The following is a 16,863-nucleotide window of genomic DNA, read 5'->3' on the forward strand; positions in this document are numbered from 1 at the left end:
CTGTTGTCTGGGTTCTGTCGTTGCATGGCTGTGGGTAACAAGTGGCTGTTGAGGACCTGAGCCTCCGGGTTTCCCCAATGGCACGTCACTGATGGGCCCAGAGTGGGAAAGTACCAGACACCACTGCAAGTTACAAAATTGCTGCAAGGGTTTGCCCCGCCACGTTGGGCGTCGGAATGGTTCCCATGCCATTAGCTTTGTGTGTGGGCCAAGGGTAGGTTGCCAGTCTTGGCAGCAGGCCAGGAAGTATGGCTGCAGGTGAATCTCCATTGTTCAGTCCAGGAGTTCCTCTGGTGCGTTTTGTCACCGGTCCCTACAAGCTGCTTTTGTTGGAGGTCGTCCCATTTGGCCAAGGGCCATTCCCTTGTGGAAGATCTCAGGGACCACATTTCCCGTTGAGCGTGAGTCCATTGTGTGGAAGCGTATGCACCAGGATTGGTTTGGTTCCCCAGAGGGCAGTGGCCCTTACGCTGAGTAATCCCAGTTCCCCTGAGGGTGTCTCAGCGGTTCAGGATGACATCCCTATGCTGTGTCGGCGGGGAGGTGGCTCAGGCGGGGAAGTTGAAGGCCCATACCAGGGGTTTGATGGACGGCTGTGCTCTTTGTGCTGATGCCCGTGTGCTCTGAAGGCATCTGTGCCACGACGCATTTACGTTTGGCTGTGGACACACAGAGATGATGGGCTGCAAATGAAATGTTGAGGGGAGATATAGCGCACATCGCTGGGCGGTATCACCCTTTGCCTCTGTGCGCCCGTTCACTTTTCTCAAACATCCCTGTGTTCTGTCACCCTGAGGCAGGTGGTGGAGTGCCAGGGAACAAACACCTGCAGCAGCATGGGCCCCTCTGTATAGTCCATGATACCTGGCGAAGTGAGGAGAGTGCAGCAATGTGAGGCAAGTCAAGGCAAAAGAGTCTCAGAGTGGTTTTGGCGTAAAGTCCTTGAGGATCCTCGTAGGAACCATGTGGTGGTGAGTGGAACTTCTTTGCAGAAACCTAGATGTTTGGCCACGGGGACTTGTGCACTGAGACTACACCCTCACCTTCTTGGCTCTTCCAGGGGCACCCCAGATATGATGCCATGATCCTTAGATCCATTTGCAGCCCCGTGGGTCGGCTCTGGCCGCTCCTGACTGCTGACATGCTTGAGATCGGTGGCTGCCCCGCGGTGGAGCCTGCGACTTTGAACGTGCAGTCTTTGAGCAGGTGGATTGATGATGACTCCCATAAATGCACTGCTTGGAACTCTGAACAAATGAATGGGTCTCAGGTTTCTCCGCGGTCATGTCACTGATGGGCCTGGGGCGAAAATACAAGTCGCCAGGGCAAGCAACCCAGTTGCTGCAAGGGTTTGCACTGCCAGTTTGGGCATTGGAATATCTCCAATGCCAGTAGCTTTCTGTGTGATCCAAGGGCATCGCCTCTGGCTCGACAAGGTTCCTGGTAGAAACCTTGTGGGTTAAACGGAACTTCTTTGAAGAAACCTAGATGTTTGGCCACGGGGATTTGTGCCGCGAGACTACACCGTCACATTCTGGGCTCTTCCTGGGGCACCCGAGCTCCGATGCCCTGAGACTTGGGGGCACTTCCTGCCCTGTGGCTCGAGTCTGGCCGCTCCCTACTGCTGAGAGGATTGAGCTTGCTGACCTTCCGCGACTTTGCACATCTAGCCTTTGAGCAGGAGCGTGGATCAGTGTTGACTCCCATAAATGCATTCCTTGGAAATCTAAACAAAATGAATGAGCAATACCTACCGTCTTCTCATCCTAACTGAGGTCCAGCACGTGGCTCCCAAAGGAAAATTAGGGAGAGGTCCATGTTTCATTTGCTACTGTGGGCGTGCGCAGCAACATTGTTCAAGTTGAGGGTGGCGGGCTTCTCGTGCAGAAAGAGCCATGTGGAAAGGAGCCTGGGATGTCCATCTACGTGGGAAGGCTAAGGACAACTTGACGTCTCTGGGCACCTGAGTCTAGCCAGAACTGCTATCCCCTGCCGTGGTCAGCGTGCGGGTGCGAAAGGAAGCGTGAGCCACTGGTACTCCTCTGGCTTGCCATTGAGATCTACAGGCCACCCTCAAGCTCAGGTCGTTGCCTTGTTCCCGCAAGGAAACAGAAGTCTCTGCCCTCAGGGTCAGAGAAGGAGTCCTGGCCAGGCCAGGCGTCTATGTCATGTTCAGCTTGGGAGGTGGGATATAGTTTAGTTTTGCCCTGATGGTCGGGGGAAATCCAATGGGCCACTGTCCCTGGGATTTGGGCGATGCTGATGGCGCCTCCTTGGGTTGTGTCCTGCTTGTGTGTTGTGTGTGGAGAGGTTGGAAAATGCCTTAGGCAAATCCAGGGGATATCAAGCTACTTAGGTGAGGGGTGGATTCGTTTGGATCCTGGTGGAGAGAGGAAGGCAAGGCGAGCGGGAAATACACGTGAGAGTGTTGGCTAAGCCCACAGGCTTACTGTTGGGTGGATAGATGGTCGGTGGACATAGGGTTCCCGGAACTCTTTTGGGATATCTTCAGGAGCATTTGGAGTCCCGTGTAGGGAAGGAATACAGGTGCACATTCGTGGATCATCCCAAGCTTTTCCTCTCCTTTCTCAATGTGCTTCACGGCGGGTCCTTGTTCCAGCGCATGGTGCCTTCACCGCACAGAACAGTGTCTTCTCACTGGGACCGATTTGGAGCCGTTGGGATGTTTTGTCCCTGTGTGGCCTCATTGCCCCTATGTTGAGGATGTTAAGGTGTTCCTTAGGACAGCCCAGCGTCATTGCTATACCAGGTCGGCATAGCATTCCCTGAGGTTTGGAGCTCTTCCCGGAGGTCTTTGGGCCCAACCATGCAGAAAGAAGGGAGTTGGCTGCCAAGGAAACGCTACAGGTTTAAGGGCTGGAGTGAATGTGTGCTGCCGGGGTTATTTTGTCCTGCCACCTTCTGGTGCTGTGAGCCTGTGACCTCCAGCGTGCATGGCTTCAAGCCAGAGACGTCATGCCGCTTCAAGTGTGCAAGATGTTGGATGCGTTCTCTCATTGCACGGCTGTGGGTGACACGTTGGTTCTGGAGGACCTGGGTCTCATGGTTTCTCCAAGGTCTTGTCCTTGAAGGGAAGAATGCGAATGTGCAAGGTGCTACGATAAGTTACCCAGTTGCTGCAAGGGTTTGGCCCGCCACTTTGGGCATTGGAATGGCTCCCTTGTCATTAGGTTTGGTTGCGGTCCCAAGGAAATTTCTCTGGCTTGGCAGGAGACCAGGAAGTATGCCTGCTGGTGAGTCTCCCTTGATCAGTCCAGGGGTTCCTCAGGTGCCCTTTGTCACGTCTCCATACGAGCCGCTTTTGATGGAGGTCGTCTTATTTGGCCAAGGGCCCTTCCCTTATGGAAGATCTCTCCACTTAAGGGCGTGTCCACTGTGTTTAATCATAAGTGCCAAAGGCGTGTTTGTTCCCATAGAGGGCACCTGCTCTTAGGCTGAGGGGGCCGTGTTGTCCTGAGGGTGTCTCAGGGGATCAGGAAGACATCCTTTTGCTGTGATGGAGGGCAGATTGCTCCGGAGAGGAATTTCAGGGACCGAGCCCGAGGGGTTGTTGGTCGGTGGCGCTGTTTGTCCTGATGGCTGCATGCTCTGAAGGCGCCTGTGCCACGATGCTTTCACGTTTGGCTGTGGACACACAGGCAAGATGGACAGCAAATGAAATGTTGAGGAGAGATAGAACACACATCGCTGGGTGGTATCGCCCTTTCCCTCGGTTCGCCCGTGCACCCTCCTCAAGTGTGCATGTGTTCTCTCACCCCGAGCCAGGTGGAATGCCAGGGAAGGAATGCCAGCAGCAGCCTGGGGCCATCCGTATAATCCCTGATACCCGTTGAAGTGAGGACAGTGTGGCAAGGTGAGGCCATGCGAAGGAGTCTCGGAAGGGTGTTTGTGTGCATTCCATGAGGATCCTGCTTTAAACCTTGTTGCGGTAAGCGACACTTCTTTGCTAAACCTAAAGGTTTAGCGAGGGTAACGTGTGCACCGGGGCTACACCCTCACCTTCTGGTCTTTTCTCGGGGAACACGAGCTTTGATGCCCTGAGAACTGGCTGCATTTCCTGACCCGTGGCTCGGCTCTGGCCACTTCTGTACGCTGATATGATTCAGCTCGCTGGCCGTCCCATGGTGGAATCTGCAACTTTAGATGTCCATCGTTTGAACATGTGCTTGGATTGATGATGACTCATACAAATGCATTCCTTGGAAATCTGAACAAAATGAGTGAGAAATCCCTACCGTCTCCTCGTTGGAACTGAGGTCCAGCACGTGGCTCCCAAAAGGGAAGTAGGGAGAAGTTCATGTTGCATTTGTGGCCGTGGGTGTCCACAGCCACATAGTTCAAGTTGAGGGTTGTGGTCATCTCATGGGGAGAAGAGCCATTGGGAAAGGAGCCTGGGATGCCAATCCAGGTGGGAAGGCTTGGGACAGAGTGCCGTCTCTGGGTACCTTGGTCTAGCCAGGACTGCTGTCCCCTGCCACGGTTCAGCATGCAGGTAGGAGAGGAAGCGTGAGCCATTGCTGGTTCTGCCGCCTGCACTTGGGTTCTACAGGCTGCCCCCACCTGCTGGTCATTGCCTTGTGGCCTCAAAGAAACAGAAGTTTGTAGGCTCAGGGTCAGATAGGATTCCAGGCCTAGGGCAGGGTTCTTTGTCATTTTCTACTTGGGAGACCAGATGCAGTTTAGGTTTCTCCTGATGAGGGGAGAAATCAAATGGGCCACAGTTCCTGGGAGTTTAGCCAATCTGATGGCTCCTCCTCGGGTTATGTCCTGCTTGTGTGTGCTGTGTGAAGGGGCTGGAAAACGCTTTAGTCAAGCTTGGTCACAGCAAGCTTCTTTGGTGAGAGGTGGCTCTGGCACCTTGCCGTGACACGTTGGGATCCCGGTGGAGAGAGAGTAAGGCAAGGCGAGTGAAAGAGACACGTGAGATGGCTGGCTAAGCCCACAGGTTTACTGGTGGGTGGATAGATCGACGGTGGCCATGGGGTTCACGGAACACATTTGGGACTCCCTCAGGAGCATCTGGAGGCACGTGTAGGGAAGGAACACGGGAGCACATTTGTGGACTGTCCCGCCTCTTTCCTCTCCTTGGTCGATTTGCTTCATGGCGGGTCCTTGTGCCAGCGAATGGTTGCCTTCATGTCACAGTATGGTGTCTTCTCATGGGGGCCGATTTGGAGGCCTTGGGGTGTTTTGTCCCTGTCTGGCCACGTTCCCCCTGTGTTGAAAATGTGAAGGTGTTCCTGAGGACAGCCAAGCATCGTTTCTATACCTGGCCCTCATAGCGTTCCCTGAGGATTGGAGCTGTACCCGGCGGTCATTGGGCGCAACCATGCAGAAACAAGGGAGTCGGCTGCCAAGGAAAGGCTACAGGTTTAAGGGCAGGAGAGGATGTGTGGTGTGGGTGTCATTTTTCCTGCCACCCGCTGGTGCATCCACACTGTGGTATCCGGCGAGCCTGGCCACAGGCCAGACAAGTCATACCGGTTCAAGTGTCTAGGCTGTTGTCTGGGTTCTGTCGTTGCATGGCTGTGGGTAACAAGTGGCTGTTGAGGACCTGAGCCTCCGGGTTTCCCCAATGGCACGTCACTGATGGGCCCAGAGTGGGAAAGTACCAGACACCACTGCAAGTTACAAAATTGCTGCAAGGGTTTGCCCCGCCACGTTGGGCGTCGGAATGGTTCCCATGCCATTAGCTTTGTGTGTGGGCCAAGGGTAGGTTGCCAGTCTTGGCAGCAGGCCAGGAAGTATGGCTGCAGGTGAATCTCCATTGTTCAGTCCAGGAGTTCCTCTGGTGCGTTTTGTCACCGGTCCCTACAAGCTGCTTTTGTTGGAGGTCGTCCCATTTGGCCAAGGGCCATTCCCTTGTGGAAGATCTCAGGGACCACATTTCCCGTTGAGCGTGAGTCCATTGTGTGGAAGCGTATGCACCAGGATTGGTTAGGTTCCCCAGAGGGCAGTGGCCCTTACGCTGAGTAATCCCAGTTCCCCTGAGGGTGTCTCAGCGGTTCAGGATGACATCCCTATGCTGTGTCGGCGGGGAGGTGGCTCAGGCGGGGAAGTTGAAGGCCCATACCAGGGGGTTGATGGACGGCTGTGCTCTTTGTGCTGATGCCCGTGTGCTCTGAAGGCATCTGTGCCACGACGCATTTACGTTTGGCTGTGGACACACAGAGATGATGGGCTGCAAATGAAATGTTGAGGGGAGATATAGCGCACATCGCTGGGCGGTATCACCCTTTGCCTCTGTGCGCCCGTTCACTTTTCTCAAACATCCCTGTGTTCTGTCACCCTGAGGCAGGTGGTGGAGTGCCAGGGAACAAACACCTGCAGCAGCATGGGCCCCTCTGTATAGTCCATGATACCTGGCGAAGTGAGGAGAGTGCAGCAATGTGAGGCAAGTCAAGGCAAAAGAGTCTCAGAGTGGTTTTGGCGTAAAGTCCTTGAGGATCCTCGTAGGAACCATGTGGTGGTGAGTGGAACTTCTTTGCAGAAACCTAGATGTTTGGCCACGGGGACTTGTGCACTGAGACTACACCCTCACCTTCTTGGCTCTTCCAGGGGCACCCCAGATATGATGCCATGATCCTTAGATCCATTTGCAGCCCCGTGGGTCGGCTCTGGCCGCTCCTGACTGCTGACATCCTTGAGATCGGTGGCTGCCCCGCGGTGGAGCCTGCGACTTTGAACGTGCAGTCTTTGAGCAGGTGGATTGATGATGACTCCCATAAATGCACTGCTTGGAACTCTGAACAAATGAATGGGTCTCAGGTTTCTCCGCGGTCATGTCACTGATGGGCCTGGGGCGAAAATACAAGTCGCCAGGGCAAGCAACCCAGTTGCTGCAAGGGTTTGCACTGCCAGTTTGGGCATTGGAATATCTCCAATGCCAGTAGCTTTCTGTGTGATCCAAGGGCATCGCCTCTGGCTCGACAAGGTTCCTGGTAGAAACCTTGTGGGTTAAACGGAACTTCTTTGAAGAAACCTAGATGTTTGGCCACGGGGATTTGTGCCGCGAGACTACACCGTCACATTCTGGGCTCTTCCTGGGGCACCCGAGCTCCGATGCCCTGAGACTTGGGGGCACTTCCTGCCCTGTGGCTCGAGTCTGGCCGCTCCCTACTGCTGAGAGGATTGAGCTTGCTGACCTTCCGCGACTTTGCACATCTAGCCTTTGAGCAGGAGCGTGGATCAGTGATGACTCCCATAAATGCATTCCTTGGAAATCTAAACAAAATGAATGAGCAATACCTACCGTCTTCTCATCCTAACTGAGGTCCAGCACGTGGCTCCCAAAGGAAAATTAGGGAGAGGTCCATGTTGCATTTGCTACTGTGGGCGTGCGCAGCAACATTGTTCAAGTTGAGGGTGGCGGGCTTCTCGTGCAGAAAGAGCCATGTGGAAAGGAGCCTGGGATGTCCATCTACGTGGGAAGGCTAAGGACAACTTGACGTCTCTGGGCACCTGAGTCTAGCCAGAACTGCTATCCCCTGCCGTGGTCAGCGTGCGGGTGCGAAAGGAAGCGTGAGCCACTGGTACTCCTCTGGCTTGCCATTGAGATCTACAGGCCACCCTCAAGCTCAGGTCGTTGCCTTGTTCCCGCAAGGAAACAGAAGTCTCTGCCCTCAGGGTCAGAGAAGGAGTCCTGGCCAGGCCAGGCGTCTATGTCATGTTCAGCTTGGGAGGTGGGATATAGTTTAGGTTTGCCCTGATGGTCGGGGGAAAACAAATGGGCCACTGTCCCTGGGATTTGGGCGATGCTGATGGCGCCTCCTTGGGTTGTGTCCTGCTTGTGTGTTGTGTGTGGAGAGGTTGGAAAATGCCTTAGGCAAATCCAGGGGATATCAAGCTACTTAGGTGAGGGGTGGATTCGTTTGGATCCTGGTGGAGAGAGGAAGGCAAGGCGAGCGGGAAATACACGTGAGAGTGTTGGCTAAGCCCACAGGCTTACTGTTGGGTGGATAGATGGTCGGTGGACATAGGGTTCCCGGAACTCTTTTGGGATATCTTCAGGAGCATTTGGAGTCCCGTGTAGGGAAGGAATACAGGTGCACATTCGTGGATCATCCCAAGCTTTTCCTCTCCTTTCTCAATGTGCTTCACGGCGGGTCCTTGTTCCAGCGCATGGTGCCTTCACCGCACAGAACAGTGTCTTCTCACTGGGACCGATTTGGAGCCGTTGGGATGTTTTGTCCCTGTGTGGCCTCATTGCCCCTATGTTGAGGATGTTAAGGTGTTCCTTAGGACAGCCCAGCGTCATTGCTATACCAGGTCGGCATAGCATTCCCTGAGGTTTGGAGCTCTTCCCGGAGGTCTTTGGGCCCAACCATGCAGAAAGAAGGGAGTTGGCTGCCAAGGAAACGCTACAGGTTTAAGGGCTGGAGTGAATGTGTGCTGCCGGGGTTATTTTGTCCTGCCACCTTCTGGTGCTGTGAGCCTGTGACCTCCAGCGTGCATGGCTTCAAGCCAGAGACGTCATGCCGCTTCAAGTGTGCAAGATGTTGGATGCGTTCTCTCATTGCACGGCTGTGGGTGACACGTTGGTTCTGGAGGACCTGGGTCTCATGGTTTCTCCAAGGTCTTGTCCTTGAAGGGAAGAATGCGAATGTGCAAGGTGCTACGATAAGTTACCCAGTTGCTGCAAGGGTTTGGCCCGCCACTTTGGGCATTGGAATGGCTCCCTTGTCATTAGGTTTGGTTGCGGTCCCAAGGAAATTTCTCTGGCTTGGCAGGAGACCAGGAAGTATGCCTGCTGGTGAGTCTCCCTTGATCAGTCCAGGGGTTCCTCAGGTGCCCTTTGTCACGTCTCCATACGAGCCGCTTTTGATGGAGGTCGTCTTATTTGGCCAAGGGCCCTTCCCTTATGGAAGATCTCTCCACTTAAGGGCGTGTCCACTGTGTTTAATCATAAGTGCCAAAGGCGTGTTTGTTCCCATAGAGGGCACCTGCTCTTAGGCTGAGGGGGCCCTGTTGTCCTGAGGGTGTCTCAGGGGATCAGGAAGACATACTTTTTCTGTGATGGAGGGCAGATTGCTCAGGAGAGGAATTTCAGGGACCGAGCCCGAGGGGTTGTTGGTCGGTGGCGCTCTTTGTCCTGATGGCTGCATGCTCTGAAGGCGCCTGTGCCACGATGCTTTCACGTTTGGCTGTGGACACACAGGCAAGATGGACAGCAAATGAAATGTTGAGGAGAGATAGAACACACATCGCTGGGTGGTATCGCCCTTTCCCTCGGTTCGCCCGTGCACCCTCCTCAAGTGTGCATGTGTTCTCTCACCCCGAGCCAGGTGGAATGCCAGGGAAGGAATGCCAGCAGCAGCCTGGGGCCATCCGTATAATCCCTGATACCCGTTGAAGTGAGGACAGTGTGGCAAGGTGAGGCCATGCGAAGGAGTCTCGGAAGGGTGTTTGTGTGCATTCCATGAGGATCCTGCTTTAAACCTTGTTGCGGTAAGCGACACTTCTTTGCTAAACCTAAAGGTTTAGCGAGGGTAACGTGTGCACCGGGGCTACACCCTCACCTTCTGGTCTTTTCTCGGGGAACACGAGCTTTGATGCCCTGAGAACTGGCTGCATTTCCTGACCCGTGGCTCGGCTCTGGCCACTTCTGTACGCTGATATGATTCAGCTCGCTGGCCGTCCCATGGTGGAATCTGCAACTTTAGATGTCCATCGTTTGAACATGTGCTTGGATTGATGATGACTCATACAAATGCATTCCTTGGAAATCTGAACAAAATGAGTGAGAAATCCCTACCGTCTCCTCGTTGGAACTGAGGTCCAGCACGTGGCTCCCAAAAGGGAAGTAGGGAGAAGTTCATGTTGCATTTGTGGCCGTGGGTGTCCACAGCCACATAGTTCAAGTTGAGGGTTGTGGTCATCTCATGGGGAGAAGAGCCATTGGGAAAGGAGCCTGGGATGCCAATCCAGGTGGGAAGGCTTGGGACAGAGTGCCGTCTCTGGGTACCTTGGTCTAGCCAGGACTGCTGTCCCCTGCCACGGTTCAGCATGCAGGTAGGAGAGGAAGCGTGAGCCATTGCTGGTTCTGCCGCCTGCACTTGGGTTCTACAGGCTGCCCCCACCTGCTGGTCATTGCCTTGTGGCCTCAAAGAAACAGAAGTTTGTAGGCTCAGGGTCAGATAGGATTCCAGGCCTAGGGCAGGGTTCTTTGTCATTTTCTACTTGGGAGACCAGATGCAGTTTAGGTTTCTCCTGATGAGGGGAGAAATCAAATGGGCCACAGTTCCTGGGAGTTTAGCCAATCTGATGGCTCCTCCTCGGGTTGTGTCCTGCTTGTGTGTGCTGTGTGAAGGGGCTGGAAAACGCTTTAGTCAAGCTTGGTCACAGCAAGCTTCTTTGGTGAGAGGTGGCACTGGCACCTTGCCGTGACACGTTGGGATCCCGGTGGAGAGAGAGTAAGGCAAGGCGAGTGAAAGAGACACGTGAGATGGCTGGCTAAGCCCACAGGTTTACTGGTGGGTGGATAGATCGACGGTGGCCATGGGGTTCACGGAACACATTTGGGACTCCCTCAGGAGCATCTGGAGGCACGTGTAGGGAAGGAACACGGGAGCACATTTGTGGACTGTCCCGCCTCTTTCCTCTCCTTGGTCGATTTGCTTCATGGCGGGTCCTTGTGCCAGCGAATGGTTGCCTTCATGGCACAGTATGGTGTCTTCTCATGGGGGCCGATTTGGAGGCCTTGGGGTGTTTTGTCCCTGTCTGGCCACGTTCCCCCTGTGTTGAAGATGTGAAGGTGTTCCTGAGGACAGCCAAGCATCGTTTCTATACCTGGCCCTCATAGCGTTCCCTGAGGATTGGAGCTGTACCCAGAGGTCATTGGGCGCAACCATGCAGAAACAAGGGAGTCGGCTGCCAAGGAAAGGCTACAGGTTTAAGGGCAGGAGAGGATGTGTGGTGTGGGTGTCATTTTTCCTGCCACCCGCTGGTGCATCCACACTGTGGTATCCGGCGAGCCTGGCCACAGGCCAGACAAGTCATACCGGTTCAAGTGTCTAGGCTGTTGTCTGGGTTCTGTCGTTGCATGGCTGTGGGTAACAAGTGGCTGTTGAGGACCTGAGCCTCCGGGTTTCCCCAATGGCACGTCACTGATGGGCCCAGAGTGGGAAAGTACCAGACACCACTGCAAGTTACAAAATTGCTGCAAGGGTTTGCCCCGCCACGTTGGGCGTCGGAATGGTTCCCATGCCATTAGCTTTGTGTGTGGGCCAAGGGTAGGTTGCCAGTCTTGGCAGCAGGCCAGGAAGTATGGCTGCAGGTGAATCTCCATTGTTCAGTCCAGGAGTTCCTCTGGTGCGTTTTGTCACCGGTCCCTACAAGCTGCTTTTGTTGGAGGTCGTCCCATTTGGCCAAGGGCCATTCCCTTGTGGAAGATCTCAGGGACCACATTTCCCGTTGAGGGTGAGTCCATTGTGTGGAAGCGTATGCACCAGGATTGGTTTGGTTCCCCAGAGGGCAGTGGCCCTTACGCTGAGTAATCCCTGTTCCCCTGAGGGTGTCTCAGCGGTTCAGGATGACATCCCTATGCTGTGTCGGCGGGGAGGTGGCTCAGGCGGGGAAGTTGAAGGCCCATACCAGGGGGTTGATGGACGGCTGTGCTCTTTGTGCTGATGCCCGTGTGCTCTGAAGGCATCTGTGCCACGACGCATTTACGTTTGGCTGTGGACACACAGAGATGATGGGCTGCAAATGAAATGTTGAGGGGAGATATAGCGCACATCGCTGGGCGGTATCACCCTTTGCCTCTGTGCGCCCGTTCACTTTTCTCAAACATCCCTGTGTTCTGTCACCCTGAGGCAGGTGGTGGAGTGCCAGGGAACAAACACCTGCAGCAGCATGGGCCCCTCTGTATAGTCCATGATACCTGGCGAAGTGAGGAGAGTGCAGCAATGTGAGGCAAGTCAAGGCAAAAGAGTCTCAGAGTGGTTTTGGCGTAAAGTCCTTGAGGATCCTCGTAGGAACCATGTGGTGGTGAGTGGAACTTCTTTGCAGAAACCTAGATGTTTGGCCACGGGGACTTGTGCACTGAGACTACACCCTCACCTTCTTGGCTCTTCCAGGGGCACCCCAGATATGATGCCATGATCCTTAGATCCATTTGCAGCCCCGTGGGTCGGCTCTGGCCGCTCCTGACTGCTGACATGCTTGAGATCGGTGGCTGCCCCGCGGTGGAGCCTGCGACTTTGAACGTGCAGTCTTTGAGCAGGTGGATTGATGATGACTCCCATAAATGCACTGCTTGGAACTCTGAACAAATGAATGGGTCTCAGGTTTCTCCGCGGTCATGTCACTGATGGGCCTGGGGCGAAAATACAAGTCGCCAGGGCAAGCAACCCAGTTGCTGCAAGGGTTTGCACTGCCAGTTTGGACATTGGAATATCTCCAATGCCAGTAGCTTTCTGTGTGATCCAAGGGCATCGCCTCTGGCTCGACAAGGTTCCTGGTAGAAACCTTGTGGGTTAAACGGAACTTCTTTGAAGAAACCTAGATGTTTGGCCACGGGGATTTGTGCCGCGAGACTACACCGTCACATTCTGGGCTCTTCCTGGGGCACCCGAGCTCCGATGCCCTGAGACTTGGGGGCACTTCCTGCCCTGTGGCTCGAGTCTGGCCGCTCCCTACTGCTGAGAGGATTGAGCTTGCTGACCTTCCGCGACTTTGCACATCTAGCCTTTGAGCAGGAGCGTGGATCAGTGATGACTCCCATAAATGCATTCCTTGGAAATCTAAACAAAATGAATGAGCAATACCTACCGTCTTCTCATCCTAACTGAGGTCCAGCACGTGGCTCCCAAAGGAAAATTAGGGAGAGGTCCATGTTGCATTTGCTACTGTGGGCGTGCGCAGCAACATTGTTCAAGTTGAGGGTGGCGGGCTTCTCGTGCAGAAAGAGCCATGTGGAAAGGAGCCTGGGATGTCCATCTACGTGGGAAGGCTAAGGACAACTTGACGTCTCTGGGCACCTGAGTCTAGCCAGAACTGCTATCCCCTGCCGTGGTCAGCGTGCGGGTGCGAAAGGAAGCGTGAGCCACTGGTACTCCTCTGGCTTGCCATTGAGATCTACAGGCCACCCTCAAGCTCAGGTCGTTGCCTTGTTCCCGCAAGGAAACAGAAGTCTCTGCCCTCAGGGTCAGAGAAGGAGTCCTGGCCAGGCCAGGCGTCTATGTCATGTTCAGCTTGGGAGGTGGGATATAGTTTAGGTTTGCCCTGATGGTCGGGGGAAAACAAATGGGCCACTGTCCCTGGGATTTGGGCGATGCTGATGGCGCCTCCTTGGGTTGTGTCCTGCTTGTGTGTTGTGTGTGGAGAGGTTGGAAAATGCCTTAGGCAAATCCAGGGGATATCAAGCTACTTAGGTGAGGGGTGGATTCGTTTGGATCCTGGTGGAGAGAGGAAGGCAAGGCGATTGGGAAGTACACTTGAGAGTGTTGGCTAAGCCCACAGGCTTACTGTTGGGTGGATAGATGGTCGGTGGACATAGGGTTCCCGGAACTCTTTTGGGATATCTTCAGGAGCATTTGGAGTCCCGTGTAGGGAAGGAATACAGGTGCACATTCGTGGATCATCCCAAGCTTTTCCTCTCCTTTCTCAATGTGCTTCACGGCGGGTCCTTGTTCCAGCGCATGGTGCCTTCACCGCACAGAACAGTGTCTTCTCACTGGGACCGATTTGGAGCCGTTGGGATGTTTTGTCCCTGTGTGGCCTCATTGCCCCTATGTTGAGGATGTTAAGGTGTTCCTTAGGACAGCCCAGCGTCATTGCTATACCAGGTCGGCATAGCATTCCCTGAGGTTTGGAGCTCTTCCCGGAGGTCTTTGGGCCCAACCATGCAGAAAGAAGGGAGTTGGCTGCCAAGGAAACGCTACAGGTTTAAGGGCTGGAGTGAATGTGTGCTGCCGGGGTTATTTTGTCCTGCCACCTTCTGGTGCTGTGAGCCTGTGACCTCCAGCGTGCATGGCTTCAAGCCAGAGACGTCATGCCGCTTCAAGTGTGCAAGATGTTGGATGCGTTCTCTCATTGCACGGCTGTGGGTGACACGTTGGTTCTGGAGGACCTGGGTCTCATGGTTTCTCCAAGGTCTTGTCCTTGAAGGGAAGAATGCGAATGTGCAAGGTGCTACGATAAGTTACCCAGTTGCTGCAAGGGTTTGGCCCGCCACTTTGGGCATTGGAATGGCTCCCTTGTCATTAGGTTTGGTTGCGGTCCCAAGGAAATTTCTCTGGCTTGGCAGGAGACCAGGAAGTATGCCTGCTGGTGAGTCTCCCTTGATCAGTCCAGGGGTTCCTCAGGTGCCCTTTGTCACGTCTCCATACGAGCCGCTTTTGATGGAGGTCGTCTTATTTGGCCAAGGGCCCTTCCCTTATGGAAGATCTCTCCACTTAAGGGCGTGTCCACTGTGTTTAATCATAAGTGCCAAAGGCGTGTTTGTTCCCATAGAGGGCACCTGCTCTTAGGCTGAGGGGGCCCTGTTGTCCTGAGGGTGTCTCAGGGGATCAGGAAGACATACTTTTTCTGTGATGGAGGGCAGATTGCTCAGGAGAGGAATTTCAGGGACCGAGCCCGAGGGGTTGTTGGTCGGTGGCGCTCTTTGTCCTGATGGCTGCATGCTCTGAAGGCGCCTGTGCCACGATGCTTTCACGTTTGGCTGTGGACACACAGGCAAGATGGACAGCAAATGAAATGTTGAGGAGAGATAGAACACACATCGCTGGGTGGTATCGCCCTTTCCCTCGGTTCGCCCGTGCACCCTCCTCAAGTGTGCATGTGTTCTCTCACCCCGAGCCAGGTGGAATGCCAGGGAAGGAATGCCAGCAGCAGCCTGGGGCCATCCGTATAATCCCTGATACCCGTTGAAGTGAGGACAGTGTGGCAAGGTGAGGCCATGCGAAGGAGTCTCGGAAGGGTGTTTGTGTGCATTCCATGAGGATCCTGCTTTAAACCTTGTTGCGGTAAGCGACACTTCTTTGCTAAACCTAAAGGTTTAGCGAGGGTAACGTGTGCACCGGGGCTACACCCTCACCTTCTGGTCTTTTCTCGGGGAACACGAGCTTTGATGCCCTGAGAACTGGCTGCATTTCCTGACCCGTGGCTCGGCTCTGGCCACTTCTGTACGCTGATATGATTCAGCTCGCTGGCCGTCCCATGGTGGAATCTGCAACTTTAGATGTCCATCGTTTGAACATGTGCTTGGATTGATGATAACTCATACAAATGCATTCCTTGGAAATCTGAACAAAATGAGTGAGAAATCCCTACCGTCTCCTCGTTGGAACTGAGGTCCAGCACGTGGCTCCCAAAAGGGAAGTAGGGAGAAGTTCATGTTGCATTTGTGGCCGTGGGTGTCCACAGCCACATAGTTCAAGTTGAGGGTTGTGGTCATCTCATGGGGAGAAGAGCCATTGGGAAAGGAGCCTGGGATGCCAATCCAGGTGGGAAGGCTTGGGACAGAGTGCCGTCTCTGGGTACCTTGGTCTAGCCAGGACTGCTGTCCCCTGCCACGGTTCAGCATGCAGGTAGGAGAGGAAGCGTGAGCCATTGCTGGTTCTGCCGCCTGCACTTGGGTTCTACAGGCTGCCCCCACCTGCTGGTCATTGCCTTGTGGCCTCAAAGAAACAGAAGTTTGTAGGCTCAGGGTCAGATAGGATTCCAGGCCTAGGGCAGGGTTCTTTGTCATTTTCTACTTGGGAGACCAGATGCAGTTTAGGTTTCTCCTGATGAGGGGAGAAATCAAATGGGCCACAGTTCCTGGGAGTTTAGCCAATCTGATGGCTCCTCCTCGGGTTGTGTCCTGCTTGTGTGTGCTGTGTGAAGGGGCTGGAAAACGCTTTAGTCAAGCTTGGTCACAGCAAGCTTCTTTGGTGAGAGGTGGCACTGGCACCTTGCCGTGACACGTTGGGATCCCGGTGGAGAGAGAGTAAGGCAAGGCGAGTGAAAGAGACACGTGAGATGGCTGGCTAAGCCCACAGGTTTACTGGTGGGTGGATAGATCGACGGTGGCCATGGGGTTCACGGAACACATTTGGGACTCCCTCAGGAGCATCTGGAGGCACGTGTAGGGAAGGAACACGGGAGCACATTTGTGGACTGTCCCGCCTCTTTCCTCTCCTTGGTCGATTTGCTTCATGGCAGGTCCTTGTGCCAGCGAATGGTTGCCTTCATGGCACAGTATGGTGTCTTCTCATGGGGGCCGATTTGGAGGCCTTGGGGTGTTTTGTCCCTGTCTGGCCACGTTCCCCCTGTGTTGAAGATGTGAAGGTGTTCCTGAGGACAGCCAAGCATCGTTTCTATACCTGGCCCTCATAGCGTTCCCTGAGGATTGGAGCTGTACCCAGAGGTCATTGGGCGCAACCATGCAGAAACAAGGGAGTCGGCTGCCAAGGAAAGGCTACAGGTTTAAGGGCAGGAGAGGATGTGTGGTGTGGGTGTCATTTTTCCTGCCACCCGCTGGTGCATCCACACTGTGGTATCCGGCGAGCCTGGCCACAGGCCAGACAAGTCATACCGGTTCAAGTGTCTAGGCTGTTGTCTGGGTTCTGTCGTTGCATGGCTGTGGGTAACAAGTGGCTGTTGAGGACCTGAGCCTCCGGGTTTCCCCAATGGCACGTCACTGATGGGCCCAGAGTGGGAAAGTACCAGACACCACTGCAAGTTACAAAATTGCTGCAAGGGTTTGCCCCGCCACGTTGGGCGTCGGAATGGTTCCCATGCCATTAGCTTTGTGTGTGGGCCAAGGGTAGGTTGCCAGTCTTGGCAGCAGGCCAGGAAGTATGGCTGCAGGTGAATCTCCATTGTTCAGTCCAGGAGTTCCTCTGGTGCGTTTTGTCA

The 16,863-nt window shown here is 54.4% G+C and overlaps 9 non-coding genes across 9 annotated transcripts; all 9 read left to right on the top strand.

The window, feature by feature from the left end:
- The first annotated feature begins 1,208 nt into the window (after nucleotides 1–1,208).
- On the top strand, nucleotides 1,209–1,300 carry LOC130708013 (small nucleolar RNA SNORD116). The gene has a single exon (XR_009008041.1). It is a non-coding gene; the product is annotated as a small nucleolar RNA SNORD116 (small nucleolar RNA).
- Nucleotides 1,301–1,687: 387 nt separating this feature from the next.
- On the top strand, nucleotides 1,688–1,779 carry LOC130707920 (small nucleolar RNA SNORD116). Its single transcript, XR_009007949.1, has one exon. It is a non-coding gene; the product is annotated as a small nucleolar RNA SNORD116 (small nucleolar RNA).
- A 2,410-nt stretch (nucleotides 1,780–4,189) lies between these two features.
- On the top strand, nucleotides 4,190–4,281 carry LOC130707823 (small nucleolar RNA SNORD116). The gene has a single exon (XR_009007853.1). It is a non-coding gene; the product is annotated as a small nucleolar RNA SNORD116 (small nucleolar RNA).
- Nucleotides 4,282–6,727: 2,446 nt separating this feature from the next.
- Nucleotides 6,728–6,819, top strand: LOC130708014 (small nucleolar RNA SNORD116). The gene has a single exon (XR_009008042.1). It is a non-coding gene; the product is annotated as a small nucleolar RNA SNORD116 (small nucleolar RNA).
- Nucleotides 6,820–7,206: 387 nt separating this feature from the next.
- On the top strand, nucleotides 7,207–7,298 carry LOC130707887 (small nucleolar RNA SNORD116). The gene has a single exon (XR_009007916.1). It is a non-coding gene; the product is annotated as a small nucleolar RNA SNORD116 (small nucleolar RNA).
- A 2,410-nt stretch (nucleotides 7,299–9,708) lies between these two features.
- Nucleotides 9,709–9,800, top strand: LOC130707825 (small nucleolar RNA SNORD116). Its single transcript, XR_009007854.1, has one exon. It is a non-coding gene; the product is annotated as a small nucleolar RNA SNORD116 (small nucleolar RNA).
- Nucleotides 9,801–12,246: 2,446 nt separating this feature from the next.
- On the top strand, nucleotides 12,247–12,338 carry LOC130708015 (small nucleolar RNA SNORD116). Its single transcript, XR_009008043.1, has one exon. It is a non-coding gene; the product is annotated as a small nucleolar RNA SNORD116 (small nucleolar RNA).
- A 387-nt stretch (nucleotides 12,339–12,725) lies between these two features.
- On the top strand, nucleotides 12,726–12,817 carry LOC130707888 (small nucleolar RNA SNORD116). Its single transcript, XR_009007917.1, has one exon. It is a non-coding gene; the product is annotated as a small nucleolar RNA SNORD116 (small nucleolar RNA).
- A 2,410-nt stretch (nucleotides 12,818–15,227) lies between these two features.
- LOC130707859 (small nucleolar RNA SNORD116) lies at nucleotides 15,228–15,319 on the top strand. The gene has a single exon (XR_009007888.1). It is a non-coding gene; the product is annotated as a small nucleolar RNA SNORD116 (small nucleolar RNA).
- Nucleotides 15,320–16,863: the final 1,544 nt, after the last annotated feature.

The sequence above is a fragment of the Balaenoptera acutorostrata genome, chromosome 3, assembly GCF_949987535.1.
Source record: "Balaenoptera acutorostrata chromosome 3, mBalAcu1.1, whole genome shotgun sequence".
NCBI classification, from domain to species: Eukaryota; Metazoa; Chordata; class Mammalia; order Artiodactyla; family Balaenopteridae; genus Balaenoptera; species Balaenoptera acutorostrata.